Source organism: Ursus americanus, chromosome 9 (genome assembly GCF_024610735.1).
Source record: "Ursus americanus isolate L20-20 chromosome 9, mUrsAme1.1.p, whole genome shotgun sequence".
In the NCBI taxonomy this organism is placed as follows: Eukaryota; Metazoa; Chordata; class Mammalia; order Carnivora; family Ursidae; genus Ursus; species Ursus americanus.
Window position 1 is genome coordinate 9,854,973 of NC_142135.1, and position 22,086 is coordinate 9,877,058.

At 42.8% G+C, this 22,086-nt stretch overlaps 1 long non-coding RNA gene across 1 annotated transcript; it reads left to right on the forward strand.

Annotated features, from left to right (window-relative positions):
* Positions 1-11: 11 nt before the first annotated feature.
* On the forward strand, positions 12-19,769 carry LOC123801905 (uncharacterized). The gene is made up of 4 exons (XR_006782362.2): positions 12-661; positions 13,816-13,902; positions 15,305-15,554; positions 15,634-19,769. It is a non-coding gene; the product is annotated as an uncharacterized LOC123801905 (long non-coding RNA).
* Positions 19,770-22,086: the final 2,317 nt, after the last annotated feature.

Below are 22,086 nucleotides of genomic sequence, written 5' to 3' on the forward strand. Positions count from 1 at the left end.
GCTCCGCCCAGAAGCGCTCGGGCGCGGGCGGGGACTAGGGGAGAGCCGTCTGTCGCCTAGAATAACTTGGGGCTCCACATTGCCGTCGCACCCTGGTGATTTAGGTCATATTCATTTCCACGAATCCTTACTCGCGGTGCATTAGCGCTTACACTTGCACCGCTTTATGAAGCTTGTGAGGGTATGCATGATTGCTTTGAGTGCTTGGAATACCCGTGGGCTTTTTTTGTATAAGCTGTTGAACTTGCAGTGCGTTCTACTTCTCTGAAAGCATGGTTGGAGACGCCCTGAGGTCATTCGGGGTGATGGCAGAGCGTTTTCTGAGAGGACAGAAAAGGTAATTTCGTCTTGCTCCACTGGTGACTTTCAGGGACATTTTACGCCGCAGGAGTTACTTTCCGGAGAGGGCGGTTCTCTCCTCTTGGCTGAGCCACTTTTCCTGACTCAGTGTCCTCAATAATCGTTGTATCTAATAATCACCAAACTGAGCGGACACTTGGAGCCTAGAGCGCTCAGCAGAGCACACACACTCTGCTAGGCCCCGTGGGCTGTGGACGGCATGTATGGAGAAGTAGAAGGAAGCCGCAGAGGTCTAAAACTGTGTTTCTCAGGGTTCCGGATCTTTAGGAGCCTGATTCACTTGGAACCTGTCGAAAAGCAGGTAGGTCCTGAGCTAAACCCACTGAATCACACGTGGGGTTGATTCAAATAAATACTTAAATTCGAGAAACTTTGTCCTAGAGAGCAGGGCCAGCATTCTGGTTAAGAAATGATAGGCGTGGTACTGAAAGGCCAAGAGAAAGAAGATGAAGATAAGAGCCAGGAAGGGCTTGGGGGAAGTGAGTCTAGAGGTGGACTTGGAGAAAAATAGAATTTGAATTAGCAAAGACCTGGGGAGCCCTTTAAGAGGCTGGGGGAGGGTGGAGGGCAAGGAAGAGGGAGTCACAGAAGCTGGTGAGAGGAGAGGGTGTGCAGTGGCTGTATACCAGACCCTCTCTTGCTAAGGGTGAAAGCCAAGCTACCAAGTACTTGGCCAACACTTACTTATCCTTCAATGCCCTTCTGCATATTTTTATCATCTATAACATCTTTTCTTCTCCCAGTTTTTGCCCTGAGACGTTTTACAGTATAACTTGCTTTTGCTATAGCACGTTTCCCATTGAATCTTAATCAGGCTGTCATAAGTGCTTATATTCCACCACTGGACTATGCACTTCTCAGAAAATGGCAAATACCATAGTCCACATTGATGTATCCCTTTCCGGCACACAGTAGGGGGGTAGAGCATTTTCACTTAATAACTATTTAACAAAGTACTTATTTATTCATTGAATATGGAAAAAAACCAGGTAAAATAGAACTAGTTAATGAACAACCTTGCAAACTTGGAATGTGTCCTTCGAGAAACCATTCTAGGTTCTCTATGAGGACAGTGGCATTAAATAATCAGAAGCAGGGTTCTGCAGAGTGGACAGAATGGCACAGAAAACATGACAGGGAGTCCTTAGGACCGACACTGAAGGGAGTGTTAGGTGCCTGGTCTTAGTGGTGGCTATGGACAAGGAATGAGCTGAATCTTACTGCAGCTGAAGAATCCCTGGGATTTGTTGGCTGCTGGCTTGGGAGCAAAAGAGAGGCATCTGTTAGTTATGTAACTCCAAGGCTGGAAGAAGGAAACGAATGATACTGGGAGAGCAGTAGACAAGTTGGGAGGGAATGCTGTTTTAGGGAAGGGGTGTGAAGAGAGGATGTGCGTTTCTCTTTGACACATTAAGCTTGAGGCGACATCTGAGGGAGACATCCGAGTGAATAGTTCTGAAGGCAGGTGGGCATACCAGGCTGAAGGCAGATGGAGGGATCTCGAGGTTGGAGATTTGGGAAGCTTTGGCCCACAGACAGAAGCTAAAGCCAGGAGTCAGAGAAAGCCTGCTGAGGGAGGGTGTGGAGCCAAAGAGACAGAGATAGAGGAGATCCAAAGGGCACAGTGCCCCGTAAGCTGAAAGAGGATATGATTCCAAAGGACAGACATCTCTGCTTACATTACTCAAAAAAAAGATGCAAATCCCCAAGGCCCTGAGATAGTCTGGCCCATAATGAGTTTGGTTCTTTTTTTTTTTTTTAAATCCCCTTGGTTTTTGGTTTGTGTTATTGCCAGAAATTAAATCAGCAGCCAAAGATTCTGAGGAAGGACAGCTGAAAGTCAGGAATAATAACTTCATAATTGTAGGATCACACACAAATACCTAACTGTTTCCCTGCTTTACACATGAGATCTTGGTAACACAGCTACCATACAGACCCCCTTGCCCTATCAAATCCTCTGGATCACCTTCTGCCTGTGCACCTCCTTCCCCTTTTCTCCGAGAGGACTTATTCTGCCACCACCTTCTTAAGACTTGATCTAGGACTGGTAGCCTCTCCTGGACCACTTCCTCTGTCTCGCAAACACCCTTCCAAACTCTCTGCCAGTTCTCCCGTTTTGAAGCCCCATTTGGGCTGTAGGAAATGGGCTTTATCCATCTGTCAGTCCCCACACTGCCCAGTACTTGTACTTGCACACCCTGTCTTGCTGACCCAGAGATGAGCCAGTCCCTCTTCCAGACAGAATGCCTGCCTGATACTATCAATTAAAATGATATTAGAAAGATCATCATTGCCTCCTATTGGAACATTAGCTTTTGGTCAAATTGCCCAAAAGAGCTGCTTCCAGTTGAGTCCGCTATTTGTTCCAATTTCTCTATCAGGCATGGACACAACTCACTTTTAATTAGCACACGTGTTCGTGTTCCAAGGTAATTGCCAGCACATTGACAGTTTATAGGAATTAATTGCAAGGATGTTTATTTCTCCCAAAAGTTTACTCCCAAAAGATCATCATGATGCAATTTGATGCTCTCATTGCTTAGTTTTCCTTCTTGTTCAGTATTTGTATCAACGATGTGCCCTTTTTGTGTTATTTCATTCCATTTTATATCTGCCGTTGCTTAAGAATGACTTAGGGATTTCCGGTTCTCACGAGGCATAAAAAAGCACAGACATTGGATTCAGCAAACCTGAGCTGGAATCCTGCCTTCCCCCTTACCTGACCTTTTGAAAGTCCATAACCTCTCTGGGCTTTTCTTTTCCTCAAATTCAAAATCAAGAGACATTCCCTTGGGTTGTGATGTTCTACAAATCTCCTCAAGGCAGTCGTTCTCAAACATGAATGAACTTTGAACTCATCTGGGGAGTTTTAAAGAATATCCATCCCCAGATTCTTTTTTTTTTTTTTTTAAGATTTTATTCATTTATTTGACAGAGAGATAGAGACAGCCAGCGAGAGAGGGAACACAAGCAGGGGAAGTGGGAGAGGAAGAAGCAGGCTTCTAGCAGAGGAGCCTGATGTGGGGCTCGATCCCGTAACGCCAGGATCACGCCCTGAGCCGAAGGCAGATGCTTAACCGCTGTGCCACCCAGGTGCCCCTCCATCCCCAGATTCTAGTCCCAAGATTCTGATGTAGTTGGTTTACAGCACGACCTGGGCCAGGACCCAGCTTAAAACCTCCCCAGGTAGTTTGTGGGCAGTCAAGTTGAACTCCATTGCCTTAGGAAAGAATTAAGCAAGATGAGGCTCTAATTCAGAGTCACATACCTCATTGAGCCATTTCTGCTGCCAGGCAAGCTCATGCATTTTGAGTTCACTGCCCTCTGAATTCTAGAATAATTTTCTCACTCATGTGCTAGCCAGACTATTTGCAAACACACATGAGAACAAATGAAGAGGATAAACCTCTGATCCAGAAGATCATTACCAACCCTTGCTGGGCCAGCAGGAACACAGTGCAAGGCACAACTTCCTGATCATTCTGTGAGCCAAATATCATAGTCCTCTGTGCTTTGTAAAGACAGCTGCAAATGGATAGGGAGCAAAATCCTGAGATAATTAGGAGCTCTTGATTAAATCAGCCAAAACAGCTGGAAACCTTTCCTTAGAAACACTATCATTTTAAACAATTAGAGGAAAGCATTATCTCTTATTGTTACTTACTAAAATGCTAGCTAGCTTTAGCATTTAACGCAGAATGTAGTGGAGCTGCTAAAAGGAGAGGAAAAATAATACTCTTTTAAATATAGCGGCATTCTCGGTGGTGAGTCCTTTATAAGACTTTTATGACAACTGGAATCAAATCTTATTTATTGCTGTATCTCCTATATATGGAACATATTAGATACTTAGTAAATATTTGAGGGAGAAGACAGGGAGGGAATGGAGAGATAAACATAAAGGACATAGACACAAGAAGCAAACAGGTAAATCAAAGAATGGAAGAGGCTTTTTATGGTAGATTGGAAATAATAGCCTCAATTTCTTCGCCCGGCTATATCCACACTCTTGAAGTTGACCCCTCCCAAAAGAAGTACACTTTCTCCACTTCAGAATCTGGGCTGGCCATACAACTTTGGCCAATAAGACAATGGCAAACATTGTGCAAGCAGAGACTTAGAAAATGTGAAGACTGGGCTCCCTTTTGGAGGAAAGGCCCCAATCATCCCAACCCTTCCAAATGAGACCACCATAAATTAGGCAGAACCAAGTGATCCACCAGTTCAGCAAAGATCCAAGAGTGAGTCTAGCCGAGACCAATAGAAGACCACCCCACTGGGACCAGGCCCAATTGTCAACCCACAGGAACATGGGCTAAATCTTTATTTTAAGCCACTTATTTTAAGTGTAGGGGTGGCTAGTTAGGCACTCCATAATCACGATTACTAGTTACCCCTGCAACTGTAGCTAGCTAATCCCTATTGTATAAAAATCATTATGGGGGGGGGGTGCCTGGGTGGCTCACTTGGTTAAACATCCAACTCTTGATTTTGGCTCAGGTCATGATCCCAGGGTCATGGGATCGAGTCCTGCCTGGGCTCTGTGCTCAGTGGAGAGTCTGTTTGAGATTCTCTTTCTCCCTCTGCTCCCAACCCCACCCTGCTGTGCTCTCTCCCCCCCCCTCTCAAATAAATAAATCTTTAAAAAAAATCATTATAGGAGGTATAATTTATCAAGATCTTAATTTGTGCCAAGTAGCATGCTAAGTACCTTACGTGCCTTTTCTGACATTATCCTCACAAAAACTGAGTAGATGAATAGCCCCATCTTTTTACCATGAGGAGCTTAGATTAAAGTCAGGCTAAGTGGCCCTGGAATTGGAATGCAGGTTTGTCGGCCCCCACACCCAAACTCCCAACTATAGAGTACAGAGAGTCAACTAACGACCGAATCAGGGGGCTGGACAGGAGACGGTACATTTAGATTAAGTGGGGCTGGCAACAGTTGTCTCTTTTCCAGTTTGCCTTTCAGAAAGAATTGTAAAACCCTTCAGAAGAGGAATTACGTTTTCCAACCATTTCAAAGACTCATAAGAAAGTCAATAGGGTTTTGTGGGGTTTTTTTAAAGATTTTATTTATTTGAGAGAGAGCGCGCATGAGAGAGCAGCAGAGCTGCAGTGGGAGAGGGAGAAGCAGAGGGAGAGGGAGAGCTGGAGCCCAGGACCCCGGGATCATGACCTGAACCAAAGGCAGAGGCTTAACAGGCTGAGCCACCCAGGTGCCCCAAAAGTCAATAGGTTTTCTATCATTTCTCCTTTTATAGGCTGGAAACTGACTTGCAATTATAACCAGGTGCAAGAGTGCATGAACACGTGGCTCCAGGGGTCCTGAACAGACCAGTTCCAGCCACTAACAACATCCAAAGGCAGAGAGACAGCGGTGGTACAACAAGAGAGGGATTTCTTTCAGTGAGGCCAACACCAGGAAGACAGTGGACTAACATCTCAAAGACTGTCTCCAAAGTGCCGGAAATACTTTCAGGTTTATAGAAGGAAAATGTGGGACAAAGGTCTGTGGGTCCCAGCAGGTGGGCAGTGGAGGTCACGTTGATCATTGTCTAGGGGTCACAGGGAGTCTTGCTGGATCAGGGAAGTCCTTTCTGTTTGAGGGGGTAGTTTCTGTTCCCATCACAAGATGCTTTGTCCCTGGTGTCTTTTGCCTGAGTTAAGAGATAAGCCAGACAGAATAAGAAAGGTTGAGGTCAAAATGGAGGTAGGAGAAGTCCTCTTTCACAAATACCGTATAGTTTTCAGATTTCCTCTTGTTTGAGAAGATGGAAATAAATGGTGACAGTTGAATAGTGTTTTCAAATAAGTGAAACTAAGCTTTAAAATATGGCATAAAATGGGACCTGCAATGCTTGTGAGAAATCTTTGTGCATAAATTGTGTCATCCCAGACTTTTAGGTAGCTACTGAGAGTGAGAAAGGCAGAGACATCTGCCTATGAAATTTGTCTCAAATAAGGTAACAGAGTTGCAGTGAGATAATATCACCGCTGATTGAGCTTACCTTGAATCTTGAATGGGGCGAGGGGTAGTTAGTCATAAAGCCAGAATTTTGTGCCTTTGAAGCAGAAACCCAGTTGCAGCCAAACCCTGTTTATATCCAATGAAATGAGGGAGGGGAGTGGCAGACCTGCTTGGAAATAATGGAAAGGAAGGAAGGAAGGAAGGAAGGAAGGAAGGAAGGAAGGAAGGGAAGAAGGAAGGAAAGTAAACATCTCACAAGCAGGTGGCTAAAAGCAGTTGTGTAACACCGGAATGTTGTGTAACACTTTATAGGAGAATAAAGGGGCTATATTTTGGTTAACACTTTGAGTGGTCTGTAGGTCCTGGATTTTCAACTACAGTATGTATTTATTTTACAAGAGCAACAATTAGGGGCGCCTGGATGGCTCAGTTGGTTGAGCGTCTGACTCTTGACCTCAGCTCAGGTCTCGATCTTGGGATTGTAAGTTTGAGCCCCACGCTGGGCATGGAACCTAGTTAAAAAAAAAATACATAAGTAAATAAGTAAAATAAATAAAAGAGCAAGAATTAGGCCTAACCCAGCATTTTTGGTACTACTTTCGGGGGGAGGGGACATGGGAAATTTCCTCATATCAACAAGCAATTCTCTGGATACCAACTGGGTTTCCTACAATTCAGCTCAATTCCGACACTACCTGGAGATAGTGACAGTTTCCATGGGTTAAGAGCTCAGTCCTACCAGGCTGCTCCCCAGAGCGCACCGTCCCCGGCTACAGACGCCAGTCACCAGTGGCAAGCCTAGGCTATTACCTGTGCTTCTGCCTGACACAGGAAAATTTAAGAGACTCCATGAAATACTGCTTTTTCTGCTCCTTTTCCTGCTTCTGTTCTTGCTAGGACCCGCACCTCTGCCTTATACATGCATTACAGAGCAGATAATGTCCTCCTTGTCAAGGTCAAGGACTTAATGACGTCTTTGGAGTCTTCCAGCACAACGGATAACATCTAAGGAGTGACTGGGTGGGGTCCTCATGAACTTTCCAACACCACTGCCTCATGGAGACCCCTGGCTCCTGGGCACAAGTGACTTACGGAGAACACCTAAGCACTGGTCTCGTTCTTGGATGTGTGAGATGACACGTGCACCAGACCACAAGCAAAGAGGAGACTCGGCTCTCTACTCCTTTCCCTCCTGAGTCTCCCAGATGCTCTATCTACATTCTATGCCTTCAAAAAACTCTGCTCTCAATTCTTCTCAGCTCACATTTGATTTCTATCTTGTGCAAAGCCAAGGACCCTCTTGGCTGGTCCTGCGGGGTCCCTTCTGGGTCCTGCGCCTTGGCCTGCCTGTATCATGACCCCTTCTTGGCAACTCAATTCAGATGCCAGTTCCAGGTCCACATTATTCCCTGTACTTCTGACCAACTGGCTATAAATCAGAAGTTCCCATGATCCCCTCCTTTGACTTAATTTGCTAGAGTGGCTCACAGAACTCAGAGAAACATTTTATTGACAGCTCACTGGTTTACTATAAAAGAATATAACTCAGGAATGGCCAGTTGGAAGAAATGCATAAGGAAAAGTGTGGAGAAAGGGCTCAGAGCTGCCCTCTCTAGGCACACCACTTCCCCCAAATCTCCCCGTGTTCGCCAACCCAGAAGATCCCCAATCCCTGCCCTTTTGGGTTTCTATGGAAGCTTTGTTACACAAGTATGGTTGATTAACTCATTGGCCACCTGTCATTGAGCTTAACTCCAGCCTCTCTGCCCTCCCTGGAGGAGGGGGGGGTACTGAAAGTTTCAACCCTCTAATCACATGGTTGGTTCTCTTGGCAACCAGCCCCCACCCTTAGGTTATTTGGGGCTTTCCAAAAGTCACCTTATTGACATAATAAAATACATATTTATCTCATTCATCACAGGAAACTCCAAAGATTTTAGGAGCTGTGAGCCAGGGACCATAGACAACCACCAAATAGAATATACTAGTCATCTGAATGACCAAATACATATATTTTTTATAAATCAAAGTATCACACCAGAGAAATAAATTCCCTATATTTTTGGCTAATGCCAAAAACTCAAATTACCATGCTATATCCGAAACATGCACTAAGTTAATACAGAAGTGCTGGGAGCATCGGAGAGAGCAAATACATCCTACTGTGGAGGTATCTAATGCGAGATTGAGAAATGCTCAGGGCTCAAAGAGTCAAGCTAAGAAATTAGAGCACCAGATTTGCTCAATTCTAAGATTTATGTTTTTTGCTTTTGAATGTTTCTGGAATAAGGATCCACCTGATGTTTGATGTCAGCTGTGATTGGCCAGCCTTGGAAGGAGAGGTATAAGTTTCTGCCTTAACCAAGTAGATCCTAGACAATTGTTTTGGCATTAACTGCATTAATAGGACTGCACACGGTTGAATTTTAATGTGAATTTGTATTCCTAGCTGTTGCTTAATGAGCTCAAAAGGACTAGACTAGAATATAGCATTAAAACAAAAGCTATTATGTGTGCAGATAATAAAACTAAAAACAGTAGAAATGGCCCATCTCCTCAAGTAGATCATACATCTATTTAGAATATGGATAATAACAGCAATGAGAATTTTCAAAGTTAGAAGAATTAGTGTGATGAAATCATGCAACAAGCTATCATTCATCATCCAGAGTTCCATTTGTAAATGTTTCCAACTGGTTCTGAGACAAACTGTTTTACTTTCAGCAAGAGGAAATTCAACTAAGCAAAAAAATATATAACACACATGCACACACGATGCTATTGATGAAGGATCACTGAGCTCAGTTGTCAAGAAAAATTCTTGAGGGGTGTCTGGGTGGCACAGCGGTTAGCGTCTGCCTTCAGCTCAGGGCGTGATCCCGGCGTTATGGGATCGAGCCCCACATCAGGCTCCTCCGCTATGAGCCTGCTTCTTCCTCTCCCACTCCCCCTGCATGTGTTCCCTCTCTCGCTGGCTGTCTGTTTCTATCTCTGTCAAATAAATAAATAAAATCTTAAAAAAAAAAAAAGAAAAAAGAAAAATTCTTGAGACCTTTTATCGTGCAAAAAAGTTTTTTTTTATTACAGCTTGAGGACAGGACCCATGGACAGAAATGATTGCACTGGGACTGTGAGGAGTGACTGATTGTACAGGGTTTTTTATCTTACGAAGGGGAAGATTAGGTTAGGTCTCCGGAAAATTGATTATGTAGGTTCCTGGCGGTCTGGCTGTTATCAAGATTGTGTTTTTCTTGTAAATCATTAAGACAGTGCCAAACCGATAGAGTTTCGTGTCCTCCATGACTGTGATCTTTATCAGTTGACCATTTGTTTTTTCCTTCCTTTGTTCCTTGGCAGTCATGAGTGCCTGAGAAATATCACACATATCCCACTCCCACCTTGGGGAGGGATATGTGGAGTGTCAGTTTGCCTTTTGCCCTCAGCTTGCCTTTTGTTGTCTCATCACTATGAACGTAATCAGATAGTAAATATAGCTAAAACTCTTGCATACATTGATTAGCTTCAAAACACTACTATCGAAAGCGAAAGTTGCAATAGAGGCCAAGATCAAGTTCATGAAAATCAGCATGTCTTCATGATTATCCACATAGCTGTTGAGAGACAAATGTGATTCAAAAGAACTTTTGGGTGCTGAATGTGAAGGCTTAAAGTCAAACTTAGATTGTGAAATTAATGGGAAAGTACACTATAATTATATGGATAAATATATGCTCTATTGGTTGATTTTTAAAATAAAGTACCTTCATTGAGTTTCTTGTTTCTCCCCAAAACACTATGATTAAGTCAATCACTTATCTTGCAATTGATGACATTTTACAATTGAAGAAATGCAATACATGAAATTATATATATAAGGTATATTAAAGACAAAAGTTTTATTGGGCTGGGGCACCTGGCTGGCTCAATAGGTAGAGCATGTGACTCTTGATCGTGGGGTCACCAGTTCAAGCCCCATATTGGGCGCAGAGCCTACTTAAAAAAAAAAAAAGTTTTATTGGGCCAAATATAGGAAAAGCAAAAAAACAAATTTATCTATCACCTAATTGATGGAATTGTGGATCTTAGAACTACTGCTCAATTAAATACCTGCTCAATACAAGACAATTTGTTGGATTAAAAAAACCTGTATCTACAACTAAGCATATCTGATTTGGAAGTATCAGAAAGCATTTTAATCTAGTTTAAACACACACAAAGAAGGAATTTATTATGAGACTATAAGGGCAGGATGCAGCAAGCTCAAAATGACTTGCAATTAAAAGGAAAGTCAACAGGATCATGGAAAGTAATGTGTCTTCCTCGTGGCTCTCTCTTGCCCATCCCTCTGCAGACCGATTATTTTGCTATGCAGTTCACACAACCACAGATGGTCATTCCATAGCTCTTGAATTTTATTATTTTCTGTACTCAAAAATACCAGCAACTCATGTTGAAATCTTCTCTGTTCATTCTAGTTCCAAATTCCCAGGACAATATGATTGGTGCAGGTTGGAGTGGGGGATACTTCTCGTTTCAATCAACTGTAGCCGTTACACAAATGGTACATCAGTGTACATGTTTGCTATGGTAATGCTGCACAACACACCACCCCAATCTCAGAGGCGTAACACAACAGCCATGCATAGTTCTCATGAGTTTTTGGGTCAACTGGATGGGTCTACTGATCTGGGTCAAGCTTGACTGGATTTGGCTAGATGGATCTATGCGTATGTGGTCAGCTGGTGGGTTACCAGCAAACGGGGTGGTTTAGGATGCCCTCGTCTGAGACAGTTTGGATCTGATCTACCCAGTCTCTCATCCTCCAAAGAGGCTAGCTTAGGCTGATTCACATGACAGTGACAGAGTTCGGAGAGAGAAAGTGCTAAGGTGCAAACACTTTCTCAAGCCTTGGCATGAGTCCAGTTTACTACCACCCAATTGGCCAAAACAAGTCATGTGACAGAGCCCAGTTTTAGAGTGACACAAGCTACAATGTTACAGGGAAAGGTGGTGGATACAGGGAAGCCATTAATTGGGACTCTCAATGTAATTAATTTACCACAGATGGACAGTACATACCTCACTGCTGAGGACCACACCCGTGGGTAAAAGGCACAGCTAAGATGATGATTGTGAGTTAGGCCACTAATTCTCAACACAGTCTCATAGTCTTCCTATGAGATAGGAAACCGAGGCATGGAGGTGTCAGGGCCAGGATTCTACACCATTAACTTAAAGAGATTTTTAGCCAGTGTAGGAAATGATCGGCAATGGTACATAGAAAGAGGGGAATCAAAGAGGCATGTTTGGTAGATTCATATAAAATGGTCTTAGGGAAAGAGGACCCAGACTCAAAGATTCAAATACTCTTTGTGTACCCTTTTGCAAAGTTGGGGCATTGTGTCCACCTATGTATTCCCTCCCTTCCCCCAACCATTAGGGACTTTTTCCAAATAAGTCACTACTCTGTTCAGCAATTGAAGCACATACCTAATTCTCTTGGCCCCAGTCCTGAGGTTCACTGAGCATTCTTGGTTTGGTTTCTCATCTATATGTGCTACAAGAAAGAATGCACTGATAAGGCCAGTGCAAACTCCTGGCCTTCCTGACAGTTGTTTTTCCTACCACGTGGACATTTGATTTATATACTTCAATCACTCATGATTGTAGTTAGGGTGAGTAAATAGGCCAGGGAACACCAAGTCATGCCACATCACTGCTTTATTTTTGGATAAATTAGAAACTGGTATTACATGATCTCATCCCCCTGGCCACCACTAACTGAACAAGACTTGAACTTATTCATTGTTGCATGCATTCATTCATTTAAAAAAATGTATTCAGTACTTACTATATGCCAAGCCTCCAATAGGTGCTGGGATAGACACAACCAACCATCACTAATTCATGGTGATTACAGGGTAGTAGGGTAGACAGTAAATAAGTACATGAGCAAATATCTAATTATGAATTGTGTGAACTGCTGTAAAGCAAATATTGTCCTGTGATAAAAAGAAATAGGAGTAAGGAAAAGGAGGTCTGCGTATCAGATGGAGGAGCTGGAGAAGACCTCTCCATTGGCTTACCAAAGTCCAGTAAGTGGGTGGGTGTGGTTCATTGCAGGTGCAGGCTATAAAAGGAGGCATTCTTCATAGAGGACTTGACAACAATAACAACAACAACAAAATTAAAAGTCTGTTTGCTAAAAAAAAAACAAACAAACAAAAAAAAAACTTGATCAGTCAACTTCCAACTCTTGATTTTGGCTTGGGTCATGATTTTAGGGTCATGAGATCCAGACCCTCATTAGGCTCCGCACTGGGTGGAGCCTGCTTAAGAGTCTCTCCCTCCCTCTCCCTCTGTCCCTCCCCCAACTTGAGTTCATGCAAGTGAGCTCTCTCTCTCTCTCTCTCTCTCAGACAAAGTGTGTTTGCTTTTATTATGATCATGTACCGGCTATTATAAACAATGTCAGTAATGAAATACTCTCTGAAAAAGTTTTTTGTTGATTCTAATCAATTTCTATGGTTACTGGGAGTTCTAATAATTTATATGCAACCTGTGACTACTGTGAGTTCTAATAATTTATATGTAATTAGCACATTTTTATTGCTTATCCTTTAATAAGCATAATATTCGATATAGAATACTTTTAAGAACTACCAGTTATAGAAATGGACCTCCATACATATGGACACAGTTATACACATTCATTCTGAGGGTGGGTTCAGAGTGATTCTGAATTACGTGAGCTAGCTTCTGGTTCAATTACCACCCCCAAATCCTGTGGTAAAACATACCTCCGTAATCAAATAGTGAAATTGAATTGAATGATAGCACCATGATGGTGAAAACTAAGAAATCGTACTTGAGGGATTTCAATTCTAAATGACATCTTGGAGTTTTTATTTGTGTTTAAATTTTAAAACAGTGAATTGTGAGCTCTGCTACATAATAGTGTTTGGAAGTGCACATTTCAGTTGGTACGTGAACTATTTTAGTGATTTTGAATGATATTTTTAAAGATCCTTTTTATATTATTTGCTTTATTTTTCCAAAATATTTTATTTACTTTTTTTTCAAGATTTATTAATTTCTTATTGGAGAGAGAGAGAGAACATGCATGCATGGGGGGGGAAGGACAGAGGGAGAGAGAGCATCTCAAGCAGACTCCCCGATGAGCACGGAGCCTGATGACACAGGGCTCGATCTCACGACCCTGAGATCAATACCTGAGCCGAAACCAGGAGTCAGACGCTTAACCAACTGAGCCACTCAGGCATCCCTAACGATTTTATTTTTTAAATAATCTCTATACCCAACATGGGGCTCAAACTCACAACCCCAAGATCAAGAGTTGTACACGCTACCAACTGAGCCAGCCAGGTGTCCCTTAAATTAAAAGTTAAAAAAAATCAGTCAAAATTTTATTTTATTTCATTGATTATTAGATTATTAATAAAAGTATTTTTGTTATATAGATAAAGATTGTCTAAAAATGATCAGCTCCAGGGGGACACGCTGGAGCCACTGGGTTTCTCTGAAGTGATCATCTCTCCAAGAGGAAGGTAAAGTTCAGGAGGACAAAGGTGGGGGCTTCCAGGTCTGGCTTCCCTAACCATGTGAAGTTTTCCGCTCCAACTGTCAACCTCAAAAATTTGGGGTTTGCTTTTTTAAGGAAGATGGTGATCTCTATTTCACAGAAGTCTCTAATGAGGAAAGGAATACGTCCTTGCGTTTGGTGATCAATGATCACTATTAAGGGTGGAGAGAGCATTTTTACCTGAGCAGTTTAGAAAGTGAAGAAAATACAAAGTGGAGAAGCAAGAAGTCTACAGGAATAGGCATTTAACAACAAAATGAGGAGGAATCTACTCTCCCCAAGATGGGATTATCTGGCCCAAAACCCTAGTGATTCATGAAACATGGCAAATGAAATTCCCCATTTTGCTATTAAGCTTAGTTTCAAACTAATCGTCCAAAACCACAGTGAAGTTTGTACACTTTCAAACGGTACCAGAAAAGATAGGCTTGGTGGGATGCAGAAGAAGGAACAGAAGGGGCCGTGCAATGACTCAGGTGAACAAACACAGCATGAAGAATGAGCTGTGGAGGAAAAGGAGAGAGAAAAATGTCCTTGATTTTGTTAATATGGTTGTTCATTCACCATGGAGGTAAAGTAATACAATTTTATGTAACTAAACAGGTGCCCGAGTTTACACATTTAATAAGTCTGTTTTAAGATTGCCTAATTTAATCGCAAACCTTTTCAGAAGAGTTTCCCCCATAGTTATTTCTTCTAATAGCCAATAAAATTCTTCCTCGCATAATCTGACCTACTTTACTTGCTTTATAATTGTGCTAACAATAAAATAAAGCACGCTTTCCCCGGTCGTATTAAGACATATGATGTTAATAACTTTAGTATAATCTCACATAAACCAACTACAATTTCCAAATGCTGTTATAATGATGCAGAGTGGTAGAAAATAGTTTTTGATCACAGGAACCAAAAAATCTTTGCAGGTTCCAAAGATTCCAGCTGGAGAATAAAATACAATCTGTCTAATGGAAAAGATGTGTTTTTAAAAGACATGCATGCCAATTATAGAGAATCTGGAAAACGCAGAAAAATATAAAGAAGAAAATGCCAGTGATGTCTAACTTACCTCCCTCTTACTCAGAAATAACATTTGCTTCAGTATCAGGAGAAAGTCGTGCCGTGGACTTCAAGAGACTCTAAATGTGCAGAAGACAACAGAACATCAAATGTGTTTTCATTATTGTTTGATTGATTTCTCCCTCTCTCCACCGTGAGCTCCATGCCGGCAGTAACATACCTGCATTCACTGTTGTGAGCACGCTGGGCAAAGATCAGCACTAATATACAGTTGCGGAGTGAACAAAAGTCTGTTTCCTTAACCATGAAGCATTTCGGTTCTCATGACCTCTGTGCTTTATATCCTCCAGGTGTGATGTCTCGTTTCCTGCAGAATTCTCATCTGACATTATGTCAAGACCCTTGATCATTCTGGTCATCTTCTCCTTCCTTTGTCTTCTTTTCCTTGTCTTCTGTTGCTTTTCCTCCTCCTCTTGCTCCTCTAGCTTTCCTTCCTTCTCTTCTCACTGCTCTACATCTTGCAATATCTCTCTGAGAGCATCGTGTCCCCAACAGAAGGCATTGCTCCAAGTACTGCCCTGGATGTGACAATAATCAAAGGTAAGCCTGATGGATTTACTACCTTGCAAGGAGCCAGACACAATACTCAGGGTGTTGCTTACGTTCTTATCATTTTTAGGCTTCCCTGCAGCCCTGGGAGGTGCATACTAACATTTCATCTTTTGGGAGATGATGCTGCTGAGACGGCGGATGTGTGCTCCGGAACTCACTCTTTCATCAGACTTTTCCAAAGTGCTTAAGAACCTTTTTTATTTTTTTGTCTTTACGTGGTTATCCCAGGCTGTATGGAGAACAGAGGCAAATGAGAGATTTCAGCACATCCGATAGGAGGTGTTTGTCTGCAACAGACTTTGTGGTCTGACTGTCACTCATTACATCTTTCCACCATCCTTTCTCTGGAAATGGATGTTCTGCTGAATCCTGCCAGGAGGCTTTTAAAAATGAGGGGAGGCAGGCGCCTGGGGGGCTCAGTTGGTTAAGCGTCTCCCTTAGGCTCAGGTCACGATCCCAGGGTCCTGGGATGGAGCCCTGCTCTCTGCTCAGTGGGGAGTCTGCTTCTTCCTCTACCCCTTCCCCCTGCTCGTGATCTTTCTCTCTCTCTCTTTCTCTCAAATAAATAAATAAATAAATAAATAAATAAATAAATAAATAAAATCTTTACAAAACATGGATGGGGGAAAGAATGCAAAATTGATGGCTGTGAACCCCTGCTTTCGGAGTCTCTGTGTTGAAGACTAATCATTAAGAAGGTCCAGATCAACTAAGGAAACCAGCTCCAAGTTTCCGAAATTTGATTTAAATCGCAACTAAAAGGCATTTACCAATCCTGGAAAAAGCAGAAAGACAGTGTCTGGATTGCTTTTACTGTGAAAGCTGCAGGTCAGTAATAGGTCAGAGGTGTGGGGAAGTCAAGGCGGGAGAGACAGCTTGCACCTGCAGAAACAGAACCCAAAGGCGGTTGCGCACCCAGGCTGGCGCTCCACAGAAATGGAACAACGGGTCCCTGCAGATGGCATTCTTCGCGCCTAACCATTTGGTTTTAATCTTGACAATGTTCTGTGAAAGAGGTCCCTGTGGTCAACAAATACAGAGCTTTCAATTATACCATTGAAATGGGAAAAAAGTAGGCACAGAACCCAACATGGCATCCCCCGAACTGAACACTGGAATGAAATGCCCAGTGAACCACGGTCAAAGCTTAGAAATGATTTGGAACAAATGAAAAAGTCCTGGTACTGCCCTCATATAATTTCGTGTGTATTGGCTTTAAACTGCAGGGAAATTATCTGTGGAGTGTGTAAACAGAAGAAAATGATTTTAGAAGCAGTTAGAGAAAAATATTCAATTCATTTTGACTGGGATGTATTGCCTCCGGTTTGTTGTTTTTACTTTATTTAAACCCCCATCTGTCTAAAAAGTGATTTAAGCAGGAACGTGCATGCCTCGCCCCTCGTGCGAAAAGTAACACCAGGTTCAGGAGGGGATTTCAGAGACGGAACGGGCCCCAATCTCCCAAGATGCTCAGCACATGGAAGAAGAGGTTCAATGTCTCAGGTCTCAGCTTACAAGAACAGGAGACATTTGTTTTGGTTGTATCTTGTTGTAGAGAACCTTCTCTCAACACTTAGTGGCTTAAAACAATAATTCATTATTACTGCTCATGGTTCTGCGATAACTGGCTCAGCTGGGGGCCTGGCCTGGTCCCTCACGGGATCATATTCTGATATTGGCCGGGGCTGTGTTCACCTGAGGGGTTTCTGGGCTGGACATGGAGGATGGCTCCTTCCCATGGCTGGCAGCTGGCACTGCTGTCATCTGGGACCTCAGCTGGGCTGACGACCAGAGTGCCTACTCGTGTGAAACACAATTAAAAACAAAATCTTCTATCCCAGAAACCCTCTCCACAGGGTAGTAGAGTAAGAAAACAGTTTTATTGTTGAATCCACACTAAACCGGAATGTGGTCTCATCCGAGGCACTCTGCGGAGAGATGGCAAAGAGAAGTCTCATTAATATGGCCGAGCAGACAACCTGTGGAGTATCCGTTCTCAAGGTGAAGAGTAGCTAGTCCTCAGGTCAGAGGACTCGATGGCGCTACTTGTCACATACATTTCATCCTAACTTTACGTGGTAACTGGGTGCACGTCTGTGATGGCTAATTGATTTCGTCCAGAGGAGTAATGAACTTCTGATATCTCTATGACGGGAGATTATCTTGCAACTTGGAGAAAGGTACCCACTCAAGTTAGGTTCCTACCCTCTAAAAGAAACAGAGACAGAGAGAAGGAAGGGCGGGGGGAGGGAGGGAGCACGGATGGGGATAGAGGCAGGGGAGACGCTGTCTCACTTGCTGTTCACATTTCAAAGAAATGGCTCCCAGGTCCTTGAGAACATCTGTCCTGGGTCATAAAGCTGACTAAAGACCTATCTAGTTTTCAAAGGAGTTTATATACACTTCAAAGAGAGGAGCACATACTTATAATTACATGTTTTCTAAAGTAAATTCTCCAAGATTGAGAAGGGTAGAGGCCTTCTTTACTTTCAGCCAGGAGAATCTGGCCGCCTCTTTTCCATTTGATTCGTTCTGACGCCACACAGCCACTCCACATGGCTTAAACTTCTTACAGTGTGACAGCCAGTTTCCAAACCTGGCTTCCCCAAGAGCCAGCAATCCTAGGGCACAGGCAGAAGCTGCGAGGATTCTAGTGACTTACCCTTAGAAGTCACGGAGTATCGCTCAGTCACATTTTGTGGGGAGGGAGGCACAGGGCTAGCCCTTCCTTCAAGAGAAGGACAACACCAGGAGGTGAGGCTCACGTCTGGAAAAATCAATACCATGTGCTGGTAGCCTCCTTCCATTGCTCACTTTTGAATAGACCTCTTGTCCTGGTGCACCTGGTCGGTGGAGCTTAGGTCCCATGGCTGAGTCTTGCTGGAAAGGAGGCTATGGTAATGGGATAATGCCTTCTTTCTTGGGCTGATGGAACTCATAAGGTGTTACCCCATGTGGGATTACCCAAATCCGATTGCTGGAAGTCTGTGACTTCTATCTTCCTCTGCCTCTACATCCACTCTCATGATCGAGTTGCAACGATTTTATGGAAAATAGCCATCTTTCTCATGCCAGTTGCAAAAGTTGTTGTGCACACATGGATGAAAACGTGCCTCCTGAGTAGGATGGTAGAAATGGATATTTAAAAATCTGCTACTTTATTCTGTTGTTTTAAAAACGAATAGTAGAATGGTTTCTTGCCATCTGGTGGGTTCATCCTGTTTACTGAACTTGAGACAACTTTTCTTTGCCTCAGTATCCCCACTGGTTTAAAACAGGGTGTGGACTACATGGCCTCTGAGATTCTGCCCCACCGTATCACTGAACAACTTTTTTTTTTTTGAAGAGAAGATGGGGGAAAAAACAGGAAATCTGTGTCTGAGTCCTTATAGATTAGACAATCACGAGCTCTCAAATGCAGAGATTTGGTGTATTAGTCAAGCACTAATCCCCTTTTCACAGAGACTGGAACTGGATGCACTTCCAGCCCTGCCAGCTGAGGCCATGCCTTTTTTTGTGCCTTGCAGTAAATCGGTGTTGTCAGAATTTCTGATTATCATAACTTCCCAAAATAGAAGCTCATTATTCTCTTCCCATTCCAGGCTCACCAAAATTGTGTCTGATTAAAACTTTATAGGCAATAAAGAGAGCCTTGAGCAATTTTTATCTCCCCCTGCCATTTACTCTGTTTTTCTTCTTAAAAATTTTTGTACGCATCAGAGCTGTTTTTTTTTCTGTATACCATACAGCTTGCATAGGTTATGAGAGATGGTTGGATTATTAAAAAGATGTTGAAAACCCTTTATTGCCCTCGTGTGCTGCAGGAAGTTAAACAACACAATGTCTTATAATGATTCTCTGAGAGCTGTTGAACTCCACGGAAGCATCTTTGTAGAGGAACAAAAGCCTACGGGCATCTTTGTCATCAATATGTCCTCACCTTCATGTGAACGAGAAGAAAGAATAAAGCCACAATAATGAGAGTACAGCCTCACAGCAGTTTTATTCTGAGTGGTATCTCAAAGGATCCTCTGGAAGATCTCTCTCCAAACCATGTACAAAGATATTTTTAGACTGTCTATATATTCGTAATCTTGCTACAATGTTATTGCACCATGAACAACAACAATGAAATCTTACCATGTTTTAACAATGGAAATCTCCAAGAACTGAGTAAAAGAATAAAGAGCATTTGCTGAGGTCGTTGAGTTTCAGGAATACTTTAAAAATATTTTCTTCTGTTCTCTAGAGGGAGACTTGGTGGTGGGTGATGGGAAATTTGGGGTCCAGGAGTGAGTGGTCAAGAAAGAATTTTTGAGATGTCTTTGGTGCAAAAAGTGGTTTTATTAAAGTGTGGGGACAGGACCCTTGAGCAGAAAGAGCTGCATTGGGGTTGTGAGGGGTGACTGATTATATACTTTCAAGTTGGGGGGGTTAGGGATAGTGTAAGTCTCTAAGGAATTTGGAAGCAAGGTTTCCAGGATCTTGAGGGACTAGCTGTTGTTAGGATAAGGTCATTTACTACTGTCTAGTAAAACCTTAGTCATGAGACCCTTCAGATGTGCAGCAGTTGGCCATATGTTTGGAGGATGATTGCTAACATATTTCTTGGGGGCGGAGGGTAAAGATAAAGGAAGTCTCCAAAGGGATTTTTAGTATGTTAAAGTAGACTTACAGGATCCTGGGGGTCAGGCTAATGTCAAGCTACGGTTGCCTTTTCCCTCTAACAAAGTATTCACATTGAGGCAGTTGGGCTCCCGGAGGAAGGTCACTCTGCCTGTCTCAAGGACTTGTCAATGGGCTATAAGTTATAAGGAAGTTGAATTTTTTCCTAATTTCTTTTGCCTTTGTTCTCCATGTCAGTGAGGATGAAACTGGGGGGAAGAGGAGTCCACATCACCCGGAAGCAGTGTCAGTTGCTTAGAGTAAAAGTTGGGAGTGTAATATATTCCCAGCAGTCAAGTAATTTTCCAGAAAAGCATATGTTCAGGGTTTTAATAGAAGTCCAGGAACCTAGTAATTTTTTTAAGAAGCATATTAGCTGGGCCTCACAGGTGGTTTCCTCTGGTTCAGGCTGGTCAGATCGTTTCAGAAAAGTATATTCTCCTTTTGCGTTTCTCTTTGGACAAACATTTATTGAACACCAATTATGTTCCAGATACTGTTCTAGGTACTATAGGGAAAGGAGTAAAAAACAAACAAAAAACCTCAAAATGATGTGCTCTCTGTGCTCAGGGAGCTCATAGTCTAGTTGGTGAGAAAGATAATGAATAATTAAGCATTTAATAAATAAGACAATTTCAGATATTGATGAGTGCTGTAGAAGAAGGAGAAGGAGGAGGAGAAGAAAAGGAAAGGGAAGAAAAGAAAAGAAAAGAGAAAAGAAAAGAAAAAAAAAGAAAGAAAAGGAGAACCTCCCTAACATCGTAACATTGAATCTTTATTTGTAAAAAAAAGATTTTACTATCTACTTAAGTAAGTAATAGATGAAAAGAGCCTGAGTGTAGCAAAAGAATAATGCCCCCCCACTTGGTAATAATAATATTACCTCAGCACGAGATGGAAGCAAAGGATGGACAAAGATATCCAATTTGTGCAATCCAGTTTTGTGCAAATAGCTATAATTTATCAAGATTCTGCTACAAAGGCATAAAAAAAAAAAGCACCAGAAATGGTTATTGACCCAACCCCAGCACATTCTTCACTTGTGAGGGGATACTGGGTATACTAGCCAGCCCCTTGACCATAGGCCCAAGAAATCCAACGCTACTCTGGTCTGTCCCCACCTGCATACATATGGGGATCATTTATTACACATTTGCTCCTAAGCACCGGGCACTAGGCACTTAATGTGCACTTTTTCAGTTAATCCTTACAAGAACCCCCTGGGGTAGGGAACAGACACCTCCTTTTACAATTGAGGACCTTGAAGCCCAGAGGGCCGACAAATTGCTTCGCATATGGATAATAAGTGACAACTGTGGGACCAGCACTCGGGTAGGTCTAACTCCAAAGCCAAGTGCTGTATACAGGCTGAGGGCATGACATGGCGAAAAACATCGAGAGCGGGAATCTCAGGACGCTGGCAAGGTGAATTAGTGGTCTACCAACGAAGTAAGTCTTTAGTCTATTATCTTACTTATTTTGGTTTCCATGGTTACCCACCAATGGGTCTAGCAGCATTTTAAAAGGTGCAATAGTTGGGGCACCTGGGTGGCTCAGGTGGTTAAGCGAATGACTCTTGATTTCAGCTCAGGACATGATCTCAGTGTCGTGAGAATGAGCCCCGTGCTGGGCTCTGTGCTGGCCTCTGTGCTGGCCTCTGTGCTGGCCTCTGTGCTGGGCTCTGTGTTCTCTCTCCCTCTGCCCCTCCCCCTCCCCCCTCTGCTTGCATGTGCATCCTCCTCTCTCTCAACATAAAATAAATAAACAAACAAACAAACAAACAAATAAATAAAAGGTGCAATACGCACTAGAATGATCTGAATCCCTCCAGCCTTTTTAGAGGTACGGTAGTAGT